General features: G+C 43.0%; 1 long non-coding RNA gene across 1 annotated transcript in view; it reads right to left on the bottom strand.

Moving 5' to 3' along the window:
• The window catches only part of LOC142826871 (uncharacterized), an 80,182-nt gene extending 55,224 nt beyond the window's left edge, over window positions 1–24,958 (bottom strand). The window contains exon 1 of the long non-coding RNA XR_012901140.1: window positions 24,886–24,958. This is a non-coding gene — a long non-coding RNA (uncharacterized LOC142826871). The remainder of the gene's footprint in view (window positions 1–24,885) is intronic.
• Between the last annotated feature and the right edge of the window lie 373 nt (window positions 24,959–25,331).

The following is a 25,331-nucleotide window of genomic DNA, read 5'->3' as shown; positions in this document are numbered from 1 at the left end:
TGTGTCAGGCGGTGCAAATGCCATTAGAAATTATAGGAATAGTTCATCCAAGAATTTCCCATGCTATTCCTACTGCCAACATCCCCGAATGCTGATTGAGCTAAATTTCTTACTTAAGAGCCAAAGTAAATATTTCTACCATTAACAACTAAGGGTTAGTCTGCTTCCAGTCTTAGCTACACTAATGATGCACCTTCATCATCCAGAATATATTAAGGAACTGGACACATGTTGGTAATCAAGAATACATGCTCTAAATATGCATAGAAAAAAGCTTGTGTTTAACAACTAAATTATTTTGATTTGATCATTATACATAAAGCAATGAAAGCCTGTTAAGGCTTCAGCATGATTGGGTCTGTTCAACCTTCTGTATCCAGAACTCCAACTTCCATTGGTCTCTGCAGCCACACACCACATCCTTACACAATGACAACAGCTGCTTCAGACATAGTGTGGTATACAAATTCTATCAGTATGTGTTTGGACATTACAGGTCATCCCAAACTCATGCCAATAAACCTTTTGTACCTCACCATCATGAGCTTTCCATATGCCACATATGCTTTAGAAAATCCATTTTAGGAATATTTTGAGCATTTTATTGGAATTATTTCCAGTAACCCACCACATATAATATCAGGTGCTCTAGCTGCCATGAGTCTAACTGTTCAGGGATCAGAGAAAGAGAAAAAACTAAAGTAAAACACCTTCAAAAATTACCTAAAATAGTCTTTCTGTGTGTAAAAATGTCTCAGGCATTTTTTAAAAAGAACAAGAAGTGTTGGATCCCATTGGATGCACTGTGCCTTTGAGAGATCTGATAGCAACACATGCTAGGAAAAGACTGGCTGTGTCTGGCAGGCAGAATGATCTCTAACCAAGAAGGTCTATTAGTTGGAACCTCCTGTATTTTACCATTGCATTGATTATCTCCATGCCCAAGCAGTGATGTTACTTGGTGTTAGATAAGTGAGCCTGTGCCTCCAATAGTCATAGAAAAGAAAAAAAAAGAACGTGGCAGCAACAGGGAAAAAATTGATTCTTTCAGACCACCAGTACTCTCTTGCCTTACATGAAAATATTGATGAAAACCAGAGATGGTGGGAGCTGTTTCATACATGACGTGGGGGTAACATATGAAAAGATTCCATGTTTGTAAAACTAACTGGCTCTTTATTAAGAGATCTACAGATGTGCTGCAACAACAGTTAGCATGCCAGCCATGTGCACAGAGAGGGTATGTCTAGACTACATCCCTCTGTCGCCAAAGGGATGTAAATTAGACATACCGAAATTGCTAATGAAGCGGGGATTTAAATATCCCGCGCTTCATTAAAATAAAAATAGCCACAGCTTTTTGCCGATGCGACAATTTGCCGACAAAGAGCATCAGTCTAGACCAGGATCGGTCGGCAAGGCGAGCCTTTTCTGACCGATCCTGTAAATCTCATTGTATGAGGCATAAGGGACCGGTCAGAAAAGGCTTTCCTTGCTGACCGATCCCTGTCTAGACTGATGCTTTTTGCCGGCAAATTGCTGCATCAGCAAAAAGCGGTGGCCATTTTTATTCTAATGAAGCGCGCGATATTTAAATCCCACTTCATTAGCAATTTCGGTATGTCTAATTTACATCCCTCTGGCGACAGAGGGATGTAGTCTAGACTTACCCAGACTGATTTCCTACTGCCTCCTCCAAACTCCAAAGCTAATGCAGTTTGCACCTCTCCAAATCTAATGCAGATTGGTTCTGACATTTTTCTTAGGGTCCCAGTTGGGATTTCATCAAGCAATTAAGTCACTTTCTCTTTCCATCACTATATTCTTCATACACCTTGTACTCTTCCATTTATTTTCTCACGTGGACATTCATGTCTGACTTGTAGTTATCTCTCTGGCTCATGTCTGACCTGATAAACTTGTATCCATCCTCTGATGTCAGCTCTTAAATCTGCTGGCATTACTGCTCAGTCTCTTCAAATAACATCTGAGTTTAGAGTCAGACTTTAATAAGGCCATTAGGGAAGGCCCAATCATATAGTCTGACCTGCTGTGTATCAAAGGCCACCAACAACACCCACCTTCCTCACACTGAACTCACCAACCAGAATTAGACCCCAAGGTTTGACAGCTCTCAGGAGACTAAACTATTGTGAACCACAGGCTGAGAACAGCAGTGCCTATGTGCATTGGTGCCTGAATGCCCTACAATAACAGGGAATTGATTGAGCATGATAAATATAGCCCTGCAAATCTGTGGATATCTGCTTTATATCCACAGGTACACACATCTGGAGATGTCAATGTGGATAACCATGGCTCATTTTTGTGGCTACAGGTGTGGATACAAATTTTCCTCAGGGCTCTAGTGATATACCTGTCATACTTCGGTATTCTGTACCTCGGTACCTTTAGTGGTCTGAACTGTCAGTGTCAGCGTTGTCGGGTCAGGGTCGTCCTGGTGCGCTCCTGACAGGAGTTCTACACCATCGGTGATAATAAACTTTCGGCTGCATGTGTAACAATCGGTGCTCCCTTTATCTAGAGTGTTAGACCCCGTGCACTTGGGTCAACACAGGAGATTTCTGAGAGGACCTGGAAACAACAGATGCAGGCAAGGTTTGAAATCAATCGAGCAGGTTTATTGTCAAATGCAAAGCTCTAACAGTTGGTAACAGAGATCTGCACAATGTTACACCACTGTGCATTGTGGTGTTGACAAGGTACCAACATCGGGTAGGCCTATTGCGATATAACAGATATTAACAGCAGTCAGTCAGAGTTAAGCTACTGTGCATTCTGTAAGTTTAGGCAATGACACCTGCCGTTCAGGCGCCTAGTGCGCCCCACCCCCCCCAAGGTCAGCCGGAGAGCACCCTTTGCGATGTCTTTTTATAGACAGGTACAAACAACTTACATCACTTCTTTACATACCAAGTTGCCACCCTCTGTTGCCTAGTTACCGCCCCTTACCTTGTGCAAGGGGGGCTTACCTTCTGTTTGTCATCCTGTCAGTTCCGACCTGGTCCTGAACCTGGTTGGTATGTGCATAACTCCTAGGGAGTCCTTGTATCAGGACATTCCTTAAGATGTTCTGTTACTCCCTTTTGGCTTACAGTCTGTACTAGGTGCTTCCCTGTGTCTTTCCATGCTTCACCAAACTCACACAATTTGGGTATGTCTACATTAGCTCGTTAATTGGAGCTAGGTAGGCAAATGAGGCGACCGGAGTTGCAAATGAAGCCCGGGATTTAAATATCCCGGGCTTTATTTGCATGTTCCTGTCCAGTCGTCATTTTGAAATTTTACTAGCCCGAACTCACTGCTGTGCGGCTACACACAGCAGTGAAACATTAATTCAAACTAAGTCCTTAGTTCAAATGAACCATTACTTCTCATTCACTGTGGCCGCGCAGCAGTGAGTTCGGGCTAGTGAAATTTAAAAATGGCGACCGGACGGGAACATGCAAATAAAGCCCGGGATATTTAAATCCCAGGCTTCATTTGCAACTCCAGTCGCCTCATTTGCCTACCTAGCTCGAATTAATGAGCTAGTGTAGACATACCCTTACAGAGTTATCAGTAGGGCCTCTTTCTTGGCTCCTGTGTTCCTGAACCAAAGTCTTGCTCACTAGATTTCAGGCCTGTTGCTGTCTTCATGTGACAGGCCTCTATTCAGGCCTGCTGACTCCATGTTACTGACCCTCAACTTACTACATATGTTGGTGGCCAGTGACCATCACTGTTATGCTGGAAGATGAAAATCCTCAGGGTCACTGCCAATCTGATCTTTGGGGAAAATTCTTTCCTTACCCTACATGGTGATCAGTTTGAACCCGAACAGATCAGCAAGAATTGGCTAGGCAAGCACTTAAGAAATGGAATGTTGTGTTCCAAGTCAGAACACCAGTTCACCCCATCCCTGTACCATCTCCAGCCCTGACTCTTTCAGATGCTTCAGAGAAAGGAGGCCAAAAAAGCTCCAGCATACTCTGGGGAGAGGGAAATTCTCCTGCTGATCCCTATCAGCCCACATCCTGAATCTTGTGGTTTTTGGAACATAAGACATGAACCGAAAGGACTCCCAGAGCTGCTGAGCACAGCTCCCCAATGCCTCAAGGAAGCCCCTCAGACAATCTCATTCATAAATTTGTCAAGCTCCAAATGACTGCTAATAGAGGGATTTGATCAAGGACCATCCTGAGATTATTTTAGTTCAATGGAAAGGCCAAAAAAGCAAGACACCATAAGAAGTTAGGGCTCCGAAACAAAGAGGAGTCAGGGGCAGGCCCACATCTGGTACTGAGGGAATGTACCAGTGACAAACGTGCACAAATATGGTTGAGAAGGACAACACTGGAACCACATTAAGCTGGAATATGTCCCCACAACTCCTACTGGGAGTCTGTTCCAGAACCTCCCTCCTTCTGACCTAATTTTTTCATGACCAGTTTATACTGACTTGTTTTGTCAAAACACTGTCCTTTCACTTAAATAATTCCTCACCATCTCTAACATTAACCTCCCCCCGACACACAATGTATTTATATAGAGAATCATGTGACCTTTCTGCCTTCTCCCCCCCACCCCAAACCAAGGAGTCCAAGCTCTTTTCATCTCCTCTCATAAGATAGGGCTCCTGCTCTTTTGATCATCCTAGTAGCTCTTATCCTGCAATTTTAATTCATCTTTCTTGAATGCACAGCTCAGCTCTCACCTGGTAGTAGAGGATGACCTCCAGTGGCACTTGCTCCTTGTCATCTGGCCAGCCCTGGACTATAAATTGTTCTTCTACATGTAATGCCCCAACCTGTTCAGTGTTTTCTTAGGTTGTTTTGGTGTCCCCATCAGAAGTATGATGGAATTGCAGCACCTTGATAAATGATATCTCCTGTTTCACAAAGTCATTTGTGTTGTACTCTGGAAGATGTGCCCTGCTCAGTATATCTGCTACCAATAACGGCTATCTTGGGCAGTAGCTTAGCCTCACCTTTTAGGATGGAGTCTCAATACTGCATGTGGTAGTCACTTGGATGCACTCGGTAGCAGGGGTGAAAGTAATTTAAATTTCTTGCAAGTACTGTTGTATCACAACTCCTCCTCCTCTCTTCCCTCCCGGGGGCAGGGGAGCTCAAGGCAAAGGAGTTGTGGGAATGGCACTAGGACAGTATCTGTAAGAAATTTAAGCATGGGGTAAAATGCTGGCGTTCAGGTCAGTGTGTGGGTATGACTGAGTATGGGGGAGCTCAGGGCAAGGGATGGATATGTGGGGGAGTGCAGGTATAAGGCAGGTGGTTCAGAGGTGTGGGGGGCTCAGGGCAGAGGTGTGGGAGTGCAGGAGTCAGGACACAAGGTTGGGGGGGACCCCAGGGCATGGGGTGCGGAGAGCTCCAGGCTGGGAGCGAGGCCACTGCGCTGCCTGGCTGCCCAATGCCTGGGGATGGCCGGGACCATTTTGCATGGCCACTAGAACACCCACTCTGGGGCAGAGGGGACTGTGCTGAAGTTGGAGCCTAGGGGCAGTGTGGCTGTGCCACCCAGAGGCTGTGGTACTGGCAGAAACTGGGCTAGAACCCAAGTCTCCAGACTCTTAAACCTGCATTCAAGCCACACTACTTAGAATAAATGAACTGAAGCAAAGGGTGATATTGCAAAGTCCTGATTGAACTCAGATACCAACAGATGACAGGCAAGCAAAAATATATTGCCAACTCTACAAATTACTTTCCAAAAATATATCAGAGAAAAACAAATCAGGGAAATTCATTGGATATTGCATTACAGGCGCTGCAACATCTGTTTATTTTCAGTGTGCAAAAACTTAGTAGTTCTATCACCATAAAAACTCCAGAGGCAATACTTATGAGATGTTCAGAAGCAGAAATCCTTCCAGGATTCCTTGGGTTATAAATCCTTCCATTTTGCAACAAAAGCTTTTATTATTATTATTACAATTTATACAAAAGCTTTATAACAAAAGTAACATATGATCCTGTCATGAATAGGAGCTGCAAAGGAGAGTCTGGCTTATCTGGAGAGCGAGGAAAAGGTTAAGCTAATTTGGAGATGCACCTGAGGGAGGGAGCTTTGGGCATTCAGCCAATGAAATGCAGATAAGGAATTTCAAATGAGAAAGGGATTTTTCCCCTTTTGTTTGGAGCAAGCAGCAGTTTTTTCCCAGGTAACAGGAGAGACGGACTCTCCTAGCAACAGACTCCTTGAAATGTGTAAGTAGAGAAAAGTTTAGATAGTCCGTCAGGTTTTTTTTTTTTTTCTTGTTTGGGGATTTGGAAATCATGTCTGAGCTGCTTAATTGTTTTTCCCTATTCTTTTGTAACTAAGGATTACAGCCCAGAGATTTTCCCTCAGTCTATTTCAATCCGTGGCTTTTAGCACTCCGTCATTTACTATGCTTGCAACAGTAGTCTTGTTTTAATAATAAAAGTGTTTTCTTTTTGTTTTGGTTAACTGGTATTAGTTGATTTTGGTGTCCTTAAACCTCTATACCTAAGTCAGCCATGGCCAACCTGTGGCTCGCGAGCTGCATGTGGCTCTTGCCCCCCAAAAGTGTGGCTTGCAAATTCACTCCTGCGCCCCCCCAAAAAATGGCCCTCGCCCCCTGCCAACTCCCCTCCAGACCCCGGCTTCCCTGTGCTCACAGGGTAGGAGCTGTGGGGTTTTGAAAATGGCATCCAAAATGGCAGCCATCTTAAAGGGGCAGCCTCCTTTTAAAAAAAAATAATTTTTTTGGTTTTTCTGTTCTGAGGAGCTTTTTTATTTATTTATTTATTTTTGCTTGACAATTCTGGTGTGGCTCTTCACATTTTTTCCACCATTGTTTTGGCTCTGTTTGTTAAATGTTTGGCCACCCTTGACCTAAGTGAAACCAAGTTACCCAAGAGAATCAGAGCCCCATTGTTCTCTGAAGATTATCATTGTCTGTTTTCCCAACTCCAAACAAAATGGAGGTTGGGGGTAGGAGGAGAACTTTGCCTCAGGAAAGGAATTCCAAGTGGTCTCTTCCCTGTAAGAAGGGTTATTTTTTTTTATTTATTTTTTCAATTCGAATAGACAGTTGGTGGTGGCAGCAATTTTTTTCTTGGATCTCAGGAAAACTGAGACCGGACAAGTTTGTCCCTGGGAGTTACAGAGACAGGTTCTTACAGAATTTATTTATGGGCCCCATATCTACACTCAAAGTGCCAGGTTGGGGAATTGAGCGTGACAGAGATAGGAGATAGGAGTCAGAAGCTTGAGATAAAATAATACTATGTCTCAGAGCCCTAGATTTAATCAGGAAAGTGAAACCCAATATTTTCATTCAGCATTTAATGAATGCAGCATATATAGATCAACATTATGGGTATATCTAGACTGCATCCATCTGTCGGCAGAGGGATGCAGATTAGGCAGGTCAACATTGCAAATGAGGCAGGCATTTAAATATCCTGCGCCTAATTTGCATAAAATGGCTGCTGCGTTTTGATGACTCAGCACTTTGTCAGCAAAAAGCAGCAGTCTAGAGGGGAATCTGTCGAGAAGAAAGCCTTTTTCAATAGATCCTGTAAACAAACCTTAAAGGAGACGTAAGGGATCTGTTGAAAAAGGCTTTCTTCTCAATAGATCCCCCTTTAGACTGCTGCTTTTTGCCGACATTTTTATGTAAATTGTCCATTTACATAAAATGGACCTTTTTTATGTAAATTAGGCACGGGATATTTAAATCCCTGACTCATTTGCAATCTCGACCTGCCTAATCTGCAACCTTCTGCTGACAGAGGGATGCAATCTAGACATACCCTATAAAGCAAAAATCACACCTACAGATGATGGACAGTCCATCTATTATTTATTGCTTCAACTTTTACTGTAGCAGGCAGAAATACACACCACTTTGCTAAGATACCTAGTAGATCAGAACTACCCTTTCAAAAAGTTGTTATTGGTTCTTTAATGGTCACCAGTAGAGCTGGCTGAAGGATAATTCCATTCTGGGGCAACTTCAAGATTTCAGAATTTGTTTTCAATCTGAACTGAACTGAACACATATCAAAACCTGAACATGTGTGTGACCTTATCAGGTAGGTCAGAGGCCTGGGATGAGGGGATCTGCCTCATTCAGGATATATCTGACTGCACTGTTAAATTTACTTTTGAAAGAGGCTCTTTCAAAATTTGGAATGTCTACACAGCACCAAATTTCAGAAAAAAGCGCTCTTTTGAGCCATCTCTTATGCCTCATAGAATGAGATTTACAGGGATGGCGAAAGAATGCGTGCATTCTTTCAAAAAAAATTCGAAAAAGTGGACGCGTTCTTTGGACGCGGCATTGCTTTTTCGGGATACCTCCAGTATCCAAAAAAGCAATGCAGTGTAGATGTAGCATCAGAGTAGAGGTTTTCAGTGCACAGTACTAAAAATAAGATAGAGGAGAGACTTGGAGTAGGATCTTCCAAGCCAGGCCATAACCACCAGTCTATAGGATGACAGCTCTCTCGACCTCTCACTCTACAAACCTTCACTGAAACAGTTACGCCTTCATGAAACCGTTCAACACAGATTCCATTTTGTTTCGGCAAAACTGTTCCAACCAGCTCTAATCATCAACTATTCCTTTGATTTCACAGCGCATCTGAGCGAAAGGTGCCTCAGAGATGGTCCTTGCCTAGATCACCATGTGGTCTAGACCCATCCCTGTCAGAGGGCACACTGCCCCCCAATGTCATTCTAGAGAGCTGCCAGCCAGCAAGCCAGCATGAGAGCTTGTATATTAGACAAAGATTTTTCATTACAATTTAAATAATTCTCCCCACACACAGATTTTTTGACCAGCCCCTATTCAGCACTAAGTAAGGGAGGAGCACCGCCACCTACTGTAATAAATCAGCAGCACCACTTCCCGCTGGATATTAGGATGTCCACAGGCTGGGGTTTCCCAGTCAGACACTGACCAGGCCCCACACTGCTTACTGCATCAGACACCACACATTCGCAGATCACAGTAGTGCAGGGTGCCAAGGTACAGGCAGTCCCCGAGTTACGCTGATCCAACTTATGTCGGATCCGCAGTTACGAACGGGGTTTGCTGCCCGTCTCCCTGGTCTGCAGGAGACCAGCAGACCAGGGAGACGGGAAGCAAAGCCTCTGAGGACGCCGGCAGCGGGACAGCCGCGGCGCGTCTGGGCTGTTCGCTGCCCGCGTGCTCCGCAGCTTTGCTCCACGTCTCCCCAGACCAGGGAGACGGGGAGCAAAGCCGCGGAGCACGCGGGCAGCGGACAGCCCAGACGCGCCACGGCTGTCCCGCTGCCGGCGTCCTCAGAGGCTTTGCTCCCCGTCTCCCTGGTCTCCAGCAGACCAGCAGACCAGGGAGACGCGGAGCAAAGCCGCGGAGGACCCGGGCGGCGGGACCGTGGTGCGTCTAGGTCCCCCGCCCACGTCTCCCTGGTCTGCTGGGGGGAGAGGGCCCAGCTAGTACGCCCCCCCCCCCCCCAGCAGTCCAGGCTTTTCTCCGGATGCCTGTGGTAGAGCAGCTGGGGTGCTGCCGGTTGGTCCCGCAGCGCCGCTCTGTGTGCTACTGGACCAACCCGGCAGCACCCCAGCTGCTCTGTCCCAGGCGTCCTGATTCAGCCGCTGCTGGTCAGTTTCAGCAGCAGCTGAATCAGGACGCCTGGGGCAGAGCAGCTGGGGTGCTGGTGGATTGGTCCAGTAGCGCCGAGGAGCGGCGCTACTGGAGCAACCCAGCAGCACCCCAGCTGCTCTGCCCCAGGCGTCCCCAAGTCAGCCACTGCTGAAACTGACCAGCGCTGACTTCAGGAAGCACGAGGCAGAGTTGCTCTGCCCCGGGCTTCCTGGAATCAGCCGCTGATCAGTTTCAGCAGCAGCTGACTTAAGAACCCCAGGCGTCCCCAAGTTGAATCTGTATGTAAGTCGGAACTGGCGTCCAGATTCAGCCTGTTGAAACTCTGCCTCGGGCTTCCTGTAGTCAGCCGCTGGTCAGTTTCAGCAGTGGCTGAATCTGGACGCCAGTTCCGACTTACATACAGATTCAACTTAAGAACAAACTTACAGTCCCTATCTTGTACGTAACCTGGGGACTGCCTGTATTTGCAACCAATAGTTATCGATAATGCTATTAACATCAGAACATAAAGAAATTAAATTATTTGCTGAGTATCACAGTTAAGGACAACCAAATCTGTATTTTGCTCTCATAGTCTAACAAGGGCACCCATTCTAGGTTCCTGGTTCCTCAGCTGTAACTTCGATCCATGTCTCTCTCCTTCCTGGCCAATTTTTTTCCAGGCTACACAGTCTCCTGCCTAAAACTATGTTATTCCCAGCAAGCCAGATGGCCTAAGCACCTAGGATTTTTGAACTGCCTTCTCTTTGAAGGCTTATGAACAGTGTAAATGGCAGACAAACAATCCTTCAACTCCCACCAAGGGGTTTCAGTGATTACAAGTTTACAACAACTTTTTCTCTGAACAAGGACACAACCTGTCTTTTCTTTTTTTCAGTCTGCACTTTCGATCTTCATATTCTTGGATTAGGTAATCATCAGACAATAGTTCTCTCCTCAAGATGCAGCTTCAAAAAGTCAGATCAGGAAGTGGGAATTTGCATTCACCATCCTCCAGTTGTTGCCTAGGAAGCCCAGTGAAATTTACTTGTCCCAAAAGTTCCGTCTTCTCTGGCACATTGTTTAAAATACTCCTTTGAGATTCATAACACTTCCCAAGGTTTACCTTGGCCATATCCCTCCATTAGAGAAGTTGCATACAATTCCACAAGAATACCTATTTGCATTTAATATAATAGACTCCAAAGATACTTAAGCCTAATTCAAAACAGATTTTCAAGGAAACTGCCCTGTCACACTGAGACCAATTAGAGGCTTTCAGAAAAGGAGAACAAAGTTCTGTTCCATTATATGTTCATTTTCTCAGGCTTATAAATCAAACACATGTTATCCAACTAAAACATGGCTAATTTGGGAGTGCTCTTTCCAGTTGCAATTGTAGCTCTTATTAGTAAGATTGTTTGTGACAGATTGTACAATGGAAGCTGTTAAGTGAGTGAGTTTGGAATCCCTAAAGTCAGAATCAATGTAGGACTGAGAGCTAATGGTTTCTGAAATGAAGTCCAGGATCAGAGTATATGGGTCCATTAAAAATGACATGAGAAATAAAGGAGACGAATGTACAGATCAATCTATATATACCTGAAAGAGTCAACAATTAACTGCCACAGAGAGGCCAAAGCAAATAATTTTAGCTAGGTACAAATTAGACAATGTGAGATAGAATATAACATGAGTATAATAGCACAAAAGCTGGTAGCAGTTCTGAAATGTTGACTACTGCACACCTTTAGGCTATGTCTACACTACCAGGTTATTTTGCAATAAGTTATTTCAAAATAACAACTTGTGAAATAACTAACTTTTTTGAAATAAGCGCATTCCTCTTCACAAGCAGGTTCTATTATTTCGAAATAACAAGCCCCTTATTTTGAATAACAGATTTGGTAGTGCGGATGTTCGCCTTGTTTTGAAATAAGGGGAGTTATTTTGAAATAACTCCCTAGTGTAGACATGCCCTTAGTGTGTCCTGTACAGTCCAGTTATGCGAACTGGCATTTTCATATGTAAAAATATTTGTCATGACATGGGAAGGCACTGATCATAACTGTGGTTTTATGTAATCCTTGGACAATCCCTAGCCTCTGTTTCTCTGGAGATGGGTGACAGAGGAGGGATCATATGAGGATTACCTGTTGTGATCCTTCCCTCTGGGGCATCTGGTATTGGCCACTGTCAGCAGACAGGATACTGGGTTAGGCTGACCTTTGGTCTGACCTAGTATGACCGTTCTTATGTTCTTATTCTTATTTTTGAGCAGGGTTTCTGGAAAAAGAAAAATCTCCACTGATGGTACTTATAGATTTATCAGTCTATCCTTTGGACTGCCCACTCTGTTGATAACATTTGTATTTGGAGATGGGTGAACAATTCACCACAATTTGACAAATTTTGCTTTTTTCCTGTTTGTGACTCATCTACCGCATTGTATTACACTATAATGTCGCAGAAATATTCTGTTGCTGCTCCTACATGAATGAAGATTCTGACTGATTTGTACACAAATGGAATAATTAAATCACATTATGTCTTGTTACTCCACAGACCCCCAAATTAATGTCCTTTATTACTTTGACTTTGGTGTGTAGTAATCTTAAAAAGTGTGTACTTTTGCTTTTGGTTAATGCCTAGCGGAAACTGTGGCAAACATGATTTTGTCAGAAAAGCAGCTGAAAATTTTTTTAGGGTCACCCATGCAATGAAAGTCCAAAACACTAAAACAGTGAAACAAAGAAAGATTGTAGCCTAGTGGTATTTTTTTAAAGTTAGACAAAGTATGTATTTGGATTAAAAACAAGACCATTCTCTTGCTATTTGATACAGTTGCTAGCACTTTTCAACATACCCACCTTAGCTCTCCCATATGTACATAACACATCTGACTTCCCTCTTGTTTACTTTCTCAGGATTTGTTCAGTGACAAGAGGAGCAGATCCCCAAAATCTGACCTCAGGAATCCACACATTTGCTAACTAGGGATGTAAAAGTGTAGTCGAGTCGTCTACTTGCATTTCCCCACTCCCTTGCTGCCTCTATTCCCCTCCCTGCCTAGATCAGAGGCAGCAAGGGGGCAGCAAGAGCCGTTGCTGGGGGGAACCAGCTTAAAAGTGGGGGGAGGAAGGGGCACCAGGGGAGGCAAAGGCACAGTGGTGCTGTGGCTCTGCCTTTTAAATGTAGTAAGAACTGCTCAGCTCTTACTACATTTAAAAGGGAGAGGTGCAGGATGGGATTCAGCACAAGCCAGAACTGAAGCAGTCCCGGCTCATGCCGGGTTTGGACCACTATGGCTCTGCCTTTTAAATGTACTAAGAGCCAGCAGCTCTTGTATTGAGTGAACAATTAGTCATTTAATCAACTACTTAACATCTTTATTGCTAACATGGTTTCTTGTGCAGCTTAAGTCCTTTCACCTCCTCCAAGGCCCCCAAATTCCACTTGGTCTAGACCTAGTAACATTCTAACCTTTTCAAAATGAATTTAAGCCTCTTTAAAAAGAAATTATTCTGAAAATGTACCAACCAGCCACATAAATGTCCACTATGGCTAAAGCCTCATCAGTGAGCTTTGAATCCAGTCCAGTGAATGAGGGTCTTGTCTCTGACTTCTGTGTGTTTGGATCTGTTTTGTTTCCTAACAGGAGATGAAAACAACATTTTGGGGCTGAATTCTGCTCTGTCCAGTGGCTTGAGGAGGAGGGTGGAAATGATAGATACAAATTAGGAGTTTGATTTTTAGCTTTTGGGAAGCTCTCAGATGGGCACAGTTATACACATGTAAATGGGGTGAGGGAAGGGGAGAGAGAGAGAGAGAGAATGAATTCTTGTATACTGAATCGTGATGCCAAAGGCATAAATTCTTGAATGGCAGCAGGGGGGCAGGAGGGGATGATGTGTGTGTGTGTGTGTGTGTGTGTGTGTGTGTGTGTGTGTGTGTGTGTGTGTGTGTGTGTGTGTGTGTGTGTGTGTGTGTGTGTGTGTGTGTGTGTGTGTGTGTGTGTGTGTGTGTGTGTGTGTGTGTGTGTGTGTGTGTGTGTGTGTGTGTGGATGGATGCATTCAAATGCTCCTTTTAAAGAGCATGCATCCCTGGCTTCATACCACAGCATGTGCAGTTGCTGGCTGAGAAAGGTTGCCATACCTCTAGGCAGCAGACAGCATGCCTTCGTGGGGGGGACATGGTGCACAGGGCAGCATGGGAACCAGACTTTGCTCCTAGTACTCTCCTGCTGGATAGAAAGAGATTCTGCTCTGCCACTCATGCAGAGTGGAACTGGCTCCGCTCCTCGAGAGAATGAGTTATGTCTACACAACCGGGCTTTATCGGAAAAAGGTACGCAGATTGCGCTCCACAATTTGCATACCTTTTTTCGATAGTTTTTTTGGAAGAAGCTTCCTGTCTAAGCTGGACCAACCCGTCCTCCCCCTTTGGAAGAGCCCTTCTTCCTCCTGGGAGGAGGAAGACAGGGCTTCTGAAAGAGCACGTCTGCTCTTCCGCTTTTTTTTTTGCGGAAGAGCAGACGCATTCCCTGGACACGGTGGAGTTTTTCCGTGATGCCTCCAGTATCCCAGAAAAAAAACCCATTGTCTAGACATAGCCTCTGACTGTAATTAGACAATCTACCTCTTTAAAAAAAGAAATGGGACCGTCAGATTAAAATAAAATAGTTTTAAACCATTAACACATACACAACACTTGTCAGTTCTGAAGAATAGATTCCTATCTTCCCTGCAAAGGTTAGAAGTGAATTATTTCACTAGAGTATATTTTACAAAATGAATTAGAAAATATAGGGCATGACAATGAATGAGAGAGAAAAATTTAAGGAGCAGAACAGGAATTTCAAACACGTGTTTACACTTGTGTATTTACTTCAAAGTGATGGCCCCTGTGAACTCACCACCTTATGAAGTATCAAATGAACCTAAGTTCTCTCACTGGAGTGTCAGCTTTGGACAGGGCAGCTTTCTGTCCACCTGCCCTCCTTTCCTCAATGACACAGCAACATGCAACATTCCAGTGACTTCTCCTTTGGGGGCTGCCCACACTGAACGTGCTCACCAGATGTGTTCGTTGGTAATAAGAAAACTTGAAGAAAGTTCTAACTAGAAACACACCAAGTGCCAGCAGCAAGCTTTCTCGTGTGTTGTGCCTGTTGAAATGAGTATCTGACAAACAATGCTAAACAGCAATTTTCCAAAGAGGCATCTGTGGCATTGAGATTCAGTTCTGTGCGTTTTTGCACAAATGCCATGCAAAAGTCTTTGTGAGCACTTATTTTGAATAAACTATTAATTTGCATAGGCGGCCTTTTTGTCGCATTATATTCATTATCCAATGACATTCGTATCAGTGGGTTTTTGTTCTTGAGGATGTTTCATGCAAACAGGATGGTTTCATGCAAAACTGTGAATTTGCTCTAGAAGTGTTCACATGGGCCATCCTGAAAACTTTTTGTAGATTTGGGAGTCATTTGCCATGTGACTAGGTGACTAATATTACAGCACCAAACATTCAAAGCCGTCATAGTAAACAGCTGACAAATGATCTAGAGGGTGGGATTCATTCACTTGGGATAACTTTGAATAACCAAATTCATAAAAATCGACATCTCTTCATGGCTCAGCTTGAAAAACACAGGGTCTGAACTCTGAAGCTCACCTACTGGCATACGTTAGTCTGTGTCAGGGACGTTGCAGTTCCCCTCTGATGGGAGGTCTGTACAGTGTCATTGATGCTGGCCATACAAGGGGCATGGCCAGGCCAGCCACAGGATATGCTGATTAAGCACATCTGCTCTGGAGCTTCTGCAGTTAGGACTCCACGGCAGAAACCGACGCTGAGCTCCACAAGTGTGACATACAGGAACTGTAACCCAACCGGGCCTGACTATGAGGTCTGCCACTCCTCTGAGACCCAAATTTACCTTGGTCACACTCACGTGTGATATATTTAGCAGTAGCTCATTTCCATCCAACCTGCTGAGTCATGAGCGGAGGTTATCGGAATAAGAGTACAAGAAAATAAATCTCATATTACTTCAAGCTCCTTTTCCTGCTGTTTTTTTCATTGTGTGCGACTTTGGGGATAACTGTTTCAGACATTGTATTCCATTATACAATGGGCAGGGTTTCTTTAGAAATTGCTTTGAAAAGTAATTTCAATATGGTATTCATTGCCCCTTCCCCCTCCACCTACAAATAAAGCTTTTCATTCCCATTGAAGCTAAAAATTCCATTGTATGCATAATCTTTTATGAGTGCATTCTTAGAATACTTTATTCCTTAGAACTGTAACGGTTCCATTTATAAAAAGGAATGATACTGTTAGCAATGTTAGGAACTTCCAGAGGGGAATCACTCAGACCTTTAATATTTCCATATTAGTCCTGTTCCAAGAAGAAGAAGGAAAAAAAAGTCTTGATCACATAGTTAAAATTCTTTAAAAAACACACAACAATTTCACATGTCAAGCTAAGAGGATAGGAAAATTGGGTTTCACTTCCTCAATCAAATCTCACAGCTTTCCAAAGACAAGTTCAGCTCAAGCTCCTCATCAGGCTCAGTTGCAGCCTGATTTAAAACTAAACAATAGATGTTCCAAACTAGTTCTGACGCTACTATAAGATACCAACTCCTTATGTGGGGTCAGGAGTTCTGAGAAAGTATGGGGCCAGATTATGGCTGCTTGTTGTCTGAATGTGTGCAAAGGGTAGGGTGGGGCAGCCCTTTTCCACTCACACTGGACAATCAACTCCAGTGCTTATACTTTCTGATTCCCAGAAGCCAGAGCTGAATAATACGAATGGACTTGTGCATGTTCTGGACCCATTCACATAAAAAGGGAATAGATTCCTTTAAACCAGTGGTTCTCAAACTTCTTGGGCTCCGGAGGCCTTTACATGCATAAAAATTTATGCAGAGCCCCAGCGGTGTGTGTTAATTGCATCAGTTCGAGGCGACTCTCAGTTATGCTTTTGAAGGCTTTCCAGTTTGTCAACCTCGCAGAGCCCCTGGAGATGTCTTGTGGAGCCCTGGGGCTCTGTGAAGCACAGATTAAGAAACACTGCTTTAAAGTGTGTAGAATCTATTGCTCCTCAGCATTCTCCTCAGAAGGCCCCTGGTGGTCTTTCGACTTCTGCACTCTGAAAACAGATCTAGGCCTCCTCTTGCACCTCTCACCCCAACCACTGTGGTTGCAAAAGACTAGACCACAAGCAGTAGATCTGGGGATTTCTGAGATTTTTTAAAAAATGATAAATCAATTCCTATTTCTAAAGAACCTGCTGTGGCTCAGTTTAACAAACACACTGAAAACCATGTTCACAAAAACTGGTTTAGTAACTACAGTCACTGACTAGTCTTAGTATCAAGGCAAATAAAATCACATTCCTCCACACTGTCTTACTAGCACTGTCACATGGGGCTATCTGCTAGAAATGCAAGACAAATAGCAGTCTAGGGCAATCAATTTTAACCCATTTCACCGCATTTTAGTCATGATTCTTGGTTTCCCACAAATAGGATGAGATAACTAGCACATGTTGTAGTGCAGTGTTTCTCAACCAGTGGTACAAGTACCCTTAGGATTACTTGAGAGAAGTCTGCAGGGTGCATCAACACAGCTGAAATTTGGAGAAAACAATTTTTGTTTTAAGTTTTACAATACTTTATTATTTTTGTGCTTTTTACACCCAAAAATGTCATCGCCTGCCCAGCTATGATCAAGTTGTTTAAACAAATGTGTTGCAATGGTAGAAAAAAATGGTGTCTGAAAACTGTAGATACTGGGGGTATTTATAATTTTTTTTTAAAATGGGTACTTTATGAAAAAAAGGTTAAGAAACACTGTTGTAGTGCATACATAGTATTCTGCTGTGACAGTTACCCATGGACAAAGAAAGATCATGTCACTGGAACTATGGACAAAAAAAGTTTAAAATTCAGTAACTAGGTAAGAAAACCATAAAATAAATAGATCAGCCCATCATCATTCCACACAAGAATCATCTCACCTGCCTTAATACAAGATGTTAAAAATAAGTGTTTATTATCCCCCTTCCCGCAGTGCCATTGCATTAGATTAGAAGTAGGGTATTAAAAGGGTTTTCAGTGCTCAAAGCTGTAGTTGTTACAAATCAGCACTTTATGGTTCAGATTAAGGAATTCCTAAACTCTACCAGAGCTCCTTCAATAGCTTTTATTTCTAATCCTGCCTAAATATTTGCTGAGATATGAGAATTCTGAAGAAGAGGATCAAAACTTTTATATTTTTATAACCCTTGGGTATATTGCATATGTGTACCTTCATGTTTTGCCTACATGTAACTACATACTATTCTACTGTATAATATCTGACAAGTATTAGTATGATAACATAAAGTTGAGACAAATTCTTCCCTAAAATGCATGCCTGCAACCCAGACCCATTCTGAATTTGATTCCTGTAACATTCTTCTTTCCCTACGGTCACACAGGTAGATCTAACAAGCTAAGCGTAAGTGTACTGAATCAGTAACTGGATGGGGTCTAGGAATCTATGAGTATCGCAGGGCTTCAGCCGATCTCCTGCAGGTGACCAGGAGATCATATTTTTCCCTGATGCACAATTGGCCAGATGTATTCTGGGTTGTTGTGTTTTTTCATCTTTCTCTGAAGCATCAGATTGGTCTTAACTGGACTCGGAAACCAAATAATGGTTTCAGAGCAATGCTTTGAGATGGGGCAGCAAACCCAATTTCTTCGTTGCCTGTTTGGTGTTCCTTGACCACATGCTCAGGGGCTGATTGCCACACGTAGTGTTGAGAAGGAATGTTCTCTGGGTCACATTGGCAGGCACCTTGGGTTTCTGTTTTTTGCTTTCTTTTGCAGCATGAGGCATGAAGGGCCTGCTATAAACGTAGAATTTAAAGCTAAAAGGTACCAAGTCATTTTATCTGTTCTTTCATATAGCACAAGCCACTAATACCACTCAACTCATACACACTAAACCCAACAACTAAGATTAGACCAAAGACTAGCCCGTTATTTGGATATATCTCACTTCATCAATTCCTTGACATTCTGAAAGCTGGGGCATTGATGACACAATGGTCTCTTCTGGTCTCTACTTGTGGTGTAATATAATTGGACCAAGACACTTGATTTAATGAAAGTCATTGGGTTCAACATATAGGGGCATCTGAGTGAAATCTAATGGGCTGAGATATACAGGAGATCAGATCAGATGATTGTGTAGCCTTAAACTCTGTGAAACCATGACATTATGAAAGTATAAGGCATATTCTAAATATTTTTTCCACCAAACACACTGTTTGCCACAACAGCTGTTCAAAAACACTTCCCTATTTTAAACAATGGGAAAAGTATATATTTTTTGTTCTTTCTCAAAAATGGTTCAGCCATGACAGATTTTTATCTCCCAAATGAAAGTTTGAGAAAGTCAAAAGTAGCAAAAAACCAGGGCCTTAAAATGGAAACACTGATGTAAGCTAATTATAGCCCTGACTTATACTCCAGCTATTAATATACTCCAGCTATTAATATAATCAAAGTAAAAATCAGCTAAGAAAAAAAATATGTAAAACTAATTTAATGGAGATAGGCTAAAACTGAGGTGTTACATTAGTGTCATCAGCAGGTTTTCTTTTTACAGTTGTATTTGGTTAAATATCTACCTTTTTTCCTTGTTTGGAGGAAAAGATGATCCAGTGTCCTTAGAGATATTAGATTAGACTCTGATGTAATGGGTATGTCGTTGGGAAATAATTATAGTGTTGTTGTTGACAGACATCACTGGTAACCTGTAACTCTGGAAAAATAATTTCACTCCTACAGAAGTTGGTGGCTAGGAAGCCTTTCCCAAATAGCTTCCCACACTATAAACAGGATGTGAAATTGAAGAGATTTATATGAAAACAATTGGAAAGTTTTTAGGGGCTACATACATTAAGTCAATACTGATGTAGTCAACTATCACAACATTGCTATCTATAAAACTGAAGATGCCTATATGAATTTTGCCAAGACATTTTATTCTCATGTGTCAGGGGGTACGCCCCTGACGGGGCTGCTGCCCCCTTCTACTGGCCCGCGTATCAGTCCGGGCTTATACAGTGCCCAAAGTCACCCAAAAGTCCCGGCCCCTCTATCAGGGGATCTACGGTATTAGAGGCCTAGTCCCTCTGGGAAGCCTCTCCTGGCCCCGGGTTTGGTTATCCGGGGGGGGGGGGAAGGGGAGTCTGAGTGGTAGGGGGACCCGGGCCCTCCCTCTCCACCGGGTCCCAGCCCAGGGCCCTTTAGGCAGGGTCTGTGGCTCCTGCCGGCTCGGTGGGGGATCTGGCTGATACAGGCCGAGCCAAACTTTGTATCCTCTGCCCTGGGCTGCTTCCTACCCCGCCCCGGTTCCCCTGGGGCCCATTGGCCTCTGAGGCAGGACCTGCCGGGGTTGTGGGCGCACTCTGGCCTCCCGGGGTCGGTGGCTGCTTCCTCGGGGTCAGGGTCCGGCGCCGGCAGCGACTCTGGTCCCAGCGGCTGCAGAAACACTGGCCCAGCCTGGTCTCCTCCCTCACCCTGCGGTCTTCCTGACTGCAGGGCTCCCTCTGCTTTTATACCTGGCCTCTGCTGGGAGCATGCCCAGCAGGGTCGGAGGGGTGGGGCTTCCTCTGCCAGCTGGGTTTGGGCCACCCCCTGTCCGTCAGTGCGGGGCCTGTCTGCCCCGTCACATCATGTAATATAAACATATGCACCCTTATAAACAGCAAAGTGTTCAAATACAAATCTAGTAATAATATAAACACAACTCATTTAGTATTCTAAGAATGCACTCATAAAAGATTATGCATATCAAGTAACTGGAAATCTAATTGTATGTGAGGGTCTTTGTACTCTTTTAAATTTCATATTTTATTCTAAATAAAATGTATTTGGTCAGCATGGATATTATTTTTGACTTATTTAACCTGCTAGATGTTGGTGGTTCAATATGCATTGCACAGACAATGCAGATCAGACAACATATGCTAGATGTCTCATAAGCATCTGGAATCAGAGTAACCTACAAAGTAGATACCTATCAGGACTTTCTAAAAGAACACTCTTGGGCCTGTAACTCTAGAGTGATTTCATGTCCTGAGCACCAGATGAGAAATTTCTGATTCTAATTTCAACACTAGTTCCACTGGTGCCATTGGACAAGTCGCAAAATCCCAAATTTCCATTAATTTTAGATGTTTCCATTTGTGGATTCCCAGCAGGCGACACCTAGGACCAGATTTTCAGTAGCACTTAGCACACACAGCTTAGAAGGGCCTGATGTTCAATGGGCAGCATTCAGTGAGCATCAGGCCACTTTAAAACAGCTCATATTGGACTCCAGAAATGGAGAGAGAATGTGTGAACATTTCTGAAATGTTGGCCCTTAGCACGTGATGTACGGAGCACTCACAACTACCATTCGCCTCAAAGGGAACGACTGCTGTCAACACCTCTGAAAACCAGTCTTTAGTTGTCTTGAACTGAGTACATAATGGCACAGTCCCTCTGCTTCAGTTTTTCCTACATGTGAAATGGAGGTATCCAGTTCAGAGGATTGTTCTGAGTTCAGTTTACGTAACTGGTGTGGAAGAGTAAATGAAATAATCTGTTAGAGTTCTGTGAAGGGGTTAACAAACATGCGGACAAGGGGGATCCAGTAGATATAGTATACTTGGATTTCAGAAAGCCTTTGACAAGGTCCCTCACCAAAGGCTCTTGTGTAAATTACATGGCCATGGGATAAGAGGGAAGGTCCTTTCTTGGATTGAGAACTGGTTAAAAGACAGGTAACAAAGGGTAGGAATAAATGGTAAATTCTCAGATTGGAGGGGTAACTAGTGATGTACCCCAAGGGTCAGTCTTGGGACCAATCCTTTTCAACTTATTCATAAATGATCTGGAGAAAGGGGTAAGCAGTGAGGTAGTAAAGTTTGCAGATGATACAAAACTGTTTAGGATAGTCAAGACAGAAGCAGACTGTGAGGGACTCCAAGAAGATCTCACCAAACTGAGTGACTGGGCAACAAAATGGCAAATGAAATTTAATGTGGATAAGTGTAAAGTAATGCACATCGGGAAAAATAACCCCAACTATACGTACAGTATGATGGGGGCTAATTTGGCTACGACAAATCAGGAAAGAGATCTTGGAGTTATCGTAGACAGTTCTCTGAAAACTTCCACACAGTGTGCAGCGGCAGTCAAAAAGACAAATAGGATGCTAGGAATTATTAGGAAAGGGATAGAAAATAAGACCCAGAATATCTTACTGCCCCTGTATAAAACTATGGTACGCCCAAATCTTGAATACTGTGTTCAGATGTGGTCTCCTCACCTCAAAAAAGACATTTTGGCCTAGGAAAGGGTTCAGAAAAGGGCAACTAAATGATTAGGGGTTTGGAACGGGTCCCATATGAGGAGAGGTTAAAGCGACTGGGACTTTTCAGTTTAGAAAAGAGGAGACTGAGGGGGGATTTGATAGAGGTATATAAAATCATGAGTGGTGTGGAGAGGGCCGAGAAAGAAAAGTTATTTATTAGTTCCTTAAATAGAAGAACTAGAGGACACCAAATGAAATTAATGGGGAGCGGGTTTAAAACGAATAAAAGAAAGTTCTTCACACAGCGTGTAGTCAACCTGTGGAACTCCAGAGGAGGCTGTGAAGGCTAGGACTATAATAGAGTTTAAAGAGAAGCTAGATAATTTCATGGAGGTTAGGTCCATAAAAGGCTATTAGCCAGGGGATAAAATGGTGTCCTTGGCCGCTGTTTGTCAGAACTGGAGAGGGATGGCAGGAGACAAATCACTTGATCATTGTCTTCGGTCCACCCTCTCTGGGGCACCTGCTGCTGGCCACTGTCGGTAGACAGGATACTGGGCTAGATGGGCCTTTTGTCTGACCCAGTACAGCCGTTCTTATGTTCTAACTGTATAAAGCATATGAAGTCATTTAAAATGTATTGTCTTTTCTTTCAGTTTTACTGGTGGCTTATAAAATGGGGAGGCTTTATAAGGAAAAAAAGTAATTGGCTGATAAAAGTTGCACCCTGTAGAGTTATAAGACAACCATCATGTGAATCATAGTCAGTTATCCCCACCAAGGCCTCCTTCACATTCCTATTGTTTCAGAGAAAAAGAAGAAAACAACAACAAGATAAGCCTAGTAGCATCAGAATCTTAAAGTTTCCAATCAGAAGCTTTAAGTTCTTCTTCCATTTCAACCACAGAATTTGCTGAGCACTCTTTGATGTTGCTCAGGCTTGGGTTGAAGCTACTCAACTCAACAGGAGAAACAATGATTTATAAAAAAATAAAAACAAAAACAAAAAACCTGGACAAAATATTTTTTATTCTAGCTGTGTCTCAGTTTTGAGCTAGGTTTTCGCTTATACAACTTAGTGTTTTATTATTACTATAATATTTTTCTTAAGATCACAATGTTCTGTAGATAAACTAACACATACCCAGGGCATGTGGCAGTTGTGATGCAACTGCACTTCTCAAATGCTAGAAAAAAAAACTAGTTTCAGAATCATGTGCCACTAATAAGACAGGGAGTGTAGTAGTTATAGTCATGGATGAGTAGGGTATCCCAGGAAGGGCTGACAACCTCCGGGGGCCATTAGGCAAGATGAGGGTGGCATGAAGACATAGCCTTACTGTAAAGACCTTACTCCTAAAAGTAAGTGCCACTTAAATTCCTTTTGCCCAAGAGAAAAAATAGTATTTATTTTAAAAAGAAAGGAAAATAATAAACAGTGCACCCAGGCACAAGAGGGCTCTTTCTGGATGAAAACAAGACTTAGAAATAAAATTAAGGAAAAGTTTGGAAAGCACCTTAGTCTATTTTGTGACTAACAGCCTATCTTGCCATTTGAACCACTTGGATGGTTCTCTGAAAGTAATAAAGTTCGGCACAGGTGTTAGGATCTGCCCATCTGGAGCCTCACTACTTTAAGTGGGCCTTCACATGAGGATAAGATCTACCTGCATGGATCAAATTGCAGATTCCAAGCCTGGAAGAGCACTAACATGCTCATCTTTCTATTTACATCAGAACAGTTATGACAGTGACTCTAGTAGAAGACAATGGCCAAATACTCAGTGGTTACAGCAGAAGCAGACTGGGTCCTTTATTACTGAGAACCCCATTCTCCATTCATATCTTTTGGAGCATCATGTTTCCCAAGAATTTGGAACTGGCATAATAAGTAAAACTGGCAACCATTATTTGCAAAATGCTTATTAAATGGAAAATGGCAATATTTACAAACCATATTATTCACCAAACACTCTCTGACAGCCTAATGAGGTGGCTGAATAACAGAAAAAGTATTTGCAAATTCTTTGAGAAAAAATGGCCAAAACTAGAAGAAATGATTTGACCTCTTATAACAACATACAGATAATTTAACACAAACAACAATAAAAAAATCCATTGTAGCTCACATAAAAGAGATTAGATCTCTTTCTTCCCTAGACACAATATCTGGCATAGCATCTGTAGTTGTAACGGGTTAGAGCAAAAAGTCTAGAAAATGTATGTCATTAATTGAAGCCAATCCTTCTGGCAATGCAAACAGATAAAGTTTGCATTACATCTCCTTGGTGTTTTGGAAATCTTACATAGATCAAAAGATTGTTTTCTACACATTACATTGACAGCAAGAAAAAATAGAAAGATATACACTGTGGGAAGAAGAACTCAATGTAGATAAGATTTAAGCACACAAAACCTCATTTCTAGTGCATTCATACCATAATTCTAGAATGAAAAAGATGTTTCAAGTTATTAACAGGCCAGTCTTTTAAAAAGTCACCAGAACTTAACACAACTACAATGGAGCTGGATACCCCTGAGGCACCTCAGAACACTTTGGTTAAGTCATTAGGACGTGGAAGGAAATACACAAGCTAGTCGATGTCCCTGTTCATACCATTTGCATAAGAATTAAACTTGTAAATGAAGTTAAGTTCCAATCCTTCCTTGTTTATTTGGCTTGTGGAACAATATGGTGACTTGGAGATCCATTAATAAGTGTCCAGGCAGATTACTTAAACAACCAACCAAACAATGGAGGCTCTAATTATTCTTATCAGCCTCTTGTAACTACTTGAAACACCTACTCCAGCCATGGTCAACCTGCAGCTCTTGAGCTGCATGAGATTCTTCTCCCCCCCCCCCAAAAGTGTGGCTCGCAAAGCCGCCCCTGTACCTCTGAAAACAGCTCCCGGCTCCCTGTGCTCACTGGGGTAGGGGAACTGTCCGGCATTCAAAATGGTATTTTCAAGATGGTGGCAGCTGGCAGGAGCCTGATGTGGCCAAAAAGCCTTTAACTGAATTTCTTAAAGGGGCAGCTTTTTTTTTTTTCGCTCAACAACTCTGTGGGGCTTCTTTTTTTGCTTGATGAAATGTGGCTGGGGGCCTTTTTTTTTTTGCTCAACAACTCCTGCCCCCCCCCCCCCCCTCCTCGGCTCTTTGCCTGTACTGGGTTGGCCACCCCATCTACTCTCTCTCTCTCTTTTTTTCTCTATCCCCTTCTCCCCTCCTTTTTTCTCTTTTTTCCCCTCTCTCCAACCCTCCTCCCCTTATTGATTCTTGGATCTGGACTTCTAATACTCCAGTCATCTGAAGAAGTGGATTGTGCCACGAAAGCTCATG

The sequence above is a fragment of the Pelodiscus sinensis genome, chromosome 1 (assembly GCF_049634645.1).
Source record: "Pelodiscus sinensis isolate JC-2024 chromosome 1, ASM4963464v1, whole genome shotgun sequence".
In the NCBI taxonomy this organism is placed as follows: Eukaryota; Metazoa; Chordata; order Testudines; family Trionychidae; genus Pelodiscus; species Pelodiscus sinensis.
Note: the sequence above shows the minus strand (reverse complement) of the source record. Positions and strands in the feature narration are given on the sequence as shown.